This window comes from Colobus angolensis, unplaced genomic scaffold (genome assembly GCF_000951035.1).
Source record: "Colobus angolensis palliatus isolate OR3802 unplaced genomic scaffold, Cang.pa_1.0 Scaffold422, whole genome shotgun sequence".
Taxonomy (NCBI): Eukaryota; Metazoa; Chordata; class Mammalia; order Primates; family Cercopithecidae; genus Colobus; species Colobus angolensis.
In genome coordinates this window covers 815407-821381 of record NW_012117622.1, presented here as the reverse complement: position 1 = coordinate 821381, position 5975 = coordinate 815407, and the positions used below count along the sequence as shown (strand labels likewise).

General features: G+C 37.9%; 1 pseudogene; it reads right to left on the bottom strand.

Annotated features, from left to right (window-relative positions):
• Window positions 1–4763: 4763 nt before the first annotated feature.
• LOC105522251 lies at window positions 4764–5172 on the bottom strand (annotated as a pseudogene).
• Between the last annotated feature and the right edge of the window lie 803 nt (window positions 5173–5975).

Below are 5975 nucleotides of genomic sequence, written 5' to 3'. Positions count from 1 at the left end.
TTTTACCTTTTCTGAGTTGTTCTTTAACAGAAGTATACATTTCAAGTTACTGTAGTCTGAAAATACCTGCTTTACCTTCATACTTTACTGATAGATTGGCTGGTTATAAAATTATAGGTTAAAAATCCAATGCCAAAAAGAACAAAGAAAAAATAAAACTAGTGTCTTTGAATGAGAGATCATCAAAAAGTTGAAATTCAGAGTTATCACTTGTGTCAGTGTAAATTATATATTATTCTCCAAAAACGTCATCTTACCAATAACATTCTTTTCCCTAAAACTGTAACTCTTAATATAGAAGGGAAACTTTGCATTTTCTAGCCATGGCAAAAAAAGATTTCACAATGTAAGATCAGAGAAAGAAACAAAATACATGTATAAGTGACACCAGAAAACAAAATTATAAAAAAAATCAAGAATACTTGGATGCATTAACAATTTTTTTAAGTTCTCAAACCATATCTGAGGTGGTCATATATTAATTTGGTCTTTCTCATGAGATGTGCTAAGTCAATCCTCATTTAAACAAACAGTATGACCTATAAATAAGAGTATTATGGTTACTGTCTTAATAGAAAGCTTACACACTATTTAATTAGTGAACTGGAGAATTCAAAGGAAAATGAAACACTCAAGTATTATTTCATCTTTCTCATCATTTATTCTGTTCTTTACTCCCTAGGAAGGGGACAATGAATCCACATAGTTCTAAAAATTTTACTCTAACCTGTACCCATCAAAAGAAGATGAGATTCAGTCCAGGCGCGGTGCCTCATTCCTGTAATCTGAGCACTTCGGGAGGTCGAGGCGGGTGGATCACCTGAGGTCAGGAGTTCCAGACCAGCCTGACCAACATGGTAAAACCCCGTCTCTACTACAATTACAAAAAACATTAGCTGGGCATGGTGGCAGTCACCTGTAATCCCAGCTACTTGTGAGGCTGAGGCAGGAGAATCACTTGAACCTAGGAGGCAGAGGTTGCAGTGAGCTGAGATTGAGCCATTGCACTCCAGCCTGGACAACAGAGCAAGGCTCTGTTTCAAAAGAAAAAAAAAGAAAGAGAGAGAAAGAATATGAGATTGAAAACAAATTGACCATGTCCTTTCTTGCTTTTTGTATACTTAGCACCTAGCCAACACTTAACATATTTATGTATTCCAAACATGTTTAGTTGATGAATGAATAAAAAACTGCTTTTATAAGAATTTTTCGGCAGGGCACCATGGCTCATGCCTGTAATCCCAGCACTTTGGGAGGAGCCAAGATCACGCCACTGCACTCCAGCCTGGGTGACAGAGCAAGACTCCATCTCAAAATAATAATAATAATAATAGTAATAATTTTTCTTGAATGTAGATCATAATTGAAATTTTTAAAAATCTAAAAAAAAGAGAATTAAAAATCTTTACTTAGTCTGCATACAAATGTGTATTTGATTACATTTCTTAGGTTAACCAATATAGTTAATAATGTTTGGGATAAGGGAAAAAACTTTTCTATAGGTAAGAGCGTCACTTGATACAGTGGACTGGATCCAATACACCTCCCACTTCCCCTGCTCCCATGGTTTCTTTAGAGCAGTGTGCCATTATCATTACTACAACTCTTTTTAGTCATTAGTTTATTCACAGAAAACAGAATGAAAAACTTACAAGAGAAAAACAAACAAAACACTCAATCAAGGTTAAATGACTCATCAAATCCCAAAAAAACAAAACAGCATTCTCTTTGTACCTTCCATTGGATGAGATGTCTTCTTTCCCATTTTTACCCAACTGCACCTACTTGATTTAATGTTTTTTAAATAGAAGTATCTTCCTCTCAACATATCCATGTATATATTTAAAGCAAAACAATTTTAATCAAATTCACATGCAGATTATATGGGCTCCAGCCAATTCCTCTTATCATAATCGACCAGAACGGTGGTACTGCCATGCTTTATAGAGTTTTAGAATAATTTTCTTTGACGCACATTTCATATAATTATGAAATGATATGGCCTGTTTAAAAATATGTTTTATAAAACCAATTCCCTCCCCTGTCTTATTAACTCTTAGAAGTACTGAACAGTAAAATTTTTGAAAGTTATTTATTGCCCATCGTTTCGGCTTTGAAATTTCCTTTATATTGGAAATTGAACAAAACATTAAATTTCACCTGTGTTTCTAAGTAGTTTTACTTCTTATCCCAAATGTATTAAACAAGTACTACAAAATACATACCATCTGTAGTTGTCTTTCAAAATGCCTCACCAAAATTAGCAAAGGCAATTCATGTCCAAACAGAAAATAATTCTATGGTAAAACTGAAAAATGCCGATTTTTTTTAGCTTGTAAATCATCTTTAAAAATTTAAATGTCCGATGGGCATGGTGGCTCACAACTGTAATCCCAGCCCTTTGGGAGGCTGGGGTGGGGTGCAGAGATCACCTGAGGTCACGAGTTAGAGACCAGCCTGGCCAACATAGTCTGCTAAAAATACAAAATGGTCCTGTCTTTGTTAAAAATACAAAAATTAGCCAGGTGCGGTGGTGGGTACCTGTAATCCCAGTTACTCAGGAGGCTGAGGCAGGAGAATCGCTTGAGCCCAGGAGGCAGAAGTTGCAGTGAGCCCAAATTGCACCATTGCACTGCAGTCTGGGTGACTAGTGAAACTCTGTCTCAAAAAAAAAAAAAAGAAGAAGAAGAAGAAAGGAAATAAAAACAGATACAGCCTCAGCCTAAACTAACACGTAATGGAGCAGTAGTAATTAAAACAATCTTATCCACACAATTGAACAATATGCACCGTTAAGAGGAATGGAATAGGACCACAGTTCCCAAATTTTGTGCCACAGGCACCAGGACATGGCAGTGAATTTACATGAGTGCTATGGGATCCTTTTTTTTTTTGAGACAGAGTCTCAGTCTGTCACCCAGGCTGGACTACAGTGGCACGATCTTGGCTTACTACAACCTCCACCTCCCGAGTTCAAGCGATTCTCCTGCCTCAGCCTCCTGAGCAGCTGGGATTACAGGAACGCACCACCACGCCTGGCTAATTTTTGCATTTTTAGTAGAGACAGGGTTTCACCATATTGGTCAGGCTAGTCTCGAACTCCTGATATCAAGTAATCCACCCACCTCGGCCTCCCAGAATGCTGGGATTACAAGTGTGAGCCACGGCGCCCAGCCATTTTACATTTTTAAAATAAACATTGTGACACTTGACATCTGTTAGGCATTGTGCAAACTACTGTCAAGATATTTGACAGCTCATACATTAGACTATCCTACATTCTATTCCATGATGTCATAAGCTTGCACGCATGGGGTTTTCAGTGATTGATGTGAAAAAAACAAAAATCAAACAGGAAACACTGGTAGTAATATTTTTTGTTAGGGATCTTAATTATATATGTAAAACCCCTTCACCTTTGCCACATTCTATTGGTTACAAGCAAGTTCCAGGTTCTACCCACACAAAAACATGCATACCAGGAAGCAGAATCAGGAGGGCTACCTTAGAATTCTGTCTACCACAATGTACAGAGTGCAGAACCTGCTGATGACTGAAAATCTGTGAAACACAGCTTTAAACAACCAACTCTCTCTAGACTCTTTCTTTCTTTCTTTCTTTCTTTCTTTCTTTCTTTCTTTCTTTCTTTCTTTCTTTCTTTCTTTCGTTCATTCATCCATCTATTCATTCATTCATCTGACTTATGTAAAGCACTTAGAGCCAGGCACATAATAAACTGATCATAAGTGTTGACTACCATCATTTTTATTTTTTTTATGTTTTAAGCAACAATTGAAGATTGTCTATGCTCAACGCTAGGTAGTGGAAGGGAATACAAAGAAAAATAAGACTGATCTCTGTTTAAATTCTGGGAGTGAAGGTGGAGGACACCCACATAAACAAGCGATAACAATTCAATAGACTATGCAATATTACAACTCTGCACCATGTAAGATGGGTGTGCAAAGAAGGAATGCCAATTTTGCACTGTGTCAGTGGTGCCTCCACAGAGCAGAAGACACTTTAGTGGCATCTTGAAGATACTGTAGTTTGGCTGATAGTCAAGGAAGGGGACATTTCAAACCTATGAACAACATGAAAAATGACAACAGTGTGAAAAAGCAAAATTCAGCCCAGTTTAAGCTTTTCCCTCTGTTCACATAGAATTTGAAAATATTTATACTGCATTGTATTATACCACATAACTGTTTGCAACATTTTGTACTCATTATTTTTCACCAACTCACATGCTCTTTGAAGGAAGTTTTAAAAATATACATATTAACTATACTTGGTACTTAATAAGTAACTAATGAATGGGGAGATGGATTTCAGATTGAATTGGAAATAATACTATAAGCCACACTAAGAGGTCTGGAATTAATATATTTGTGAAAGGTAGCTGTAAGGTAATGTTAAGAACAAAGACTCTAGAGTCAAACTACCTGGCTCTGCCAAATTACTGATCTTGGGCAAATTATTTAACCTCTCTCTGCCCTGGTTTTTGCATTTGTAAAATTGGAATGAAAAATGCTGCTTCAAAAGGGCTGATACAAAGATTAAATAATATAAAGTACTTAGAAGAATATCTGGCATATATTACATGTTCAATATATGTTTAAAATGATGATAATATGATGAATTGATAGTGTCAGATAAACAAGAAATCGTGTGTTTAGAAGAAGACCCATTTGACTAAGGTTTTTTTTTTTTTTTGCAGTTTTTACATTTTTATTTAAATACAAAACGTGCATATGAGCTGTCTACTCATTTTCTTTGCTGTGCAGTCTGGCATTGTGGTTGGTGACTCTGATGGCCAGCTGGGCAGCTCTTTCCACCATGGCTTTGTGGTTCTTGGAGGAAACACTGTGAGCGATCTTAGCACAGTAAGATTTGTTGCACATCAGCAGCACTTTCAGCTCCTTGATGTTGTGGAACAGGAACTTCCAGAAGCCACTGGGCAGCATGTGCTTTGTGGTTTTTGTTCCTGCCATAACCAATGTTGGGCATCAAGATCTGGCCCTTGAACCTTCTATGAACCCCGTTGTCAGTACCTCTGGGTTTCCGCCAGTTAGGCTTCATTTTGATGTATCGGTCAGACTGGTGCCAGATGAACTTCTTGGTTCTCTTTTTGACAATCTTGGGTTTCACAAGGGATCTGAGGGCAAACATGATTCTGAGGAGGAGATGACTGCCACCTCTGTAAGCAGCGCCCAGGTTGGGGTTTTTAAAAATTAATTTATTTATTTTGAGACAAGGTTATGAGACTATATATATATATATATATATTTTTTTTTTTTTTTTTTTTTTGGAGATGGAGCCTTGCTCTAAACTCCCAGACTGGAGTCCAGTGGCGCAACCTCGGCTCACTGCAACCTCGGCCTCCTGGGTACAAGCAATTCTCCTGTCTCAGCCTCCCGAATAGCTGGGATTACAGGTGCCCACCAGTATGCCCAGCTAAGTTTTTTTGTATTTTTAGTAGAGATGGGATTTCACTATGTTGGCCAGGCTGGTTTTGAACTCCTGACCTCAAGCGATCTGCCGGCCTCAGCCTCCCACAGCGCTAGGATTACAGGCATGAGCTACCGTGACCGGCCGAGACTTTCTAACTTTTGTACTTCTGTAGAGACTGGTTTTCACCATGTTGCCCAGGCTGGTCTCGAACTCCTGACCTCAAATGATCCACCCACCTTGGCCTTCCAAAGTGCTGTGGTTACATGTATGAATCACCACACCTGGCCTAAGGTTGACTTTTAAAAAAAGAATTCTTGTCAGTAGAGAGGGATAAAGACTGAAAAATCACAATGGAGAAGGCAAAAAACAGTTAAAGGGCGACTACAAGCATACAGAAGAGATGAGTAGAAACTGAAGGAATACAATGAGAACGTAGATAAAGAGATAAAATTGAGATATTTAAAATGTTGAAGTAATGAGGCCTACTAGGTAGAGATGTGATAAGAAATGAGGAGAGATTC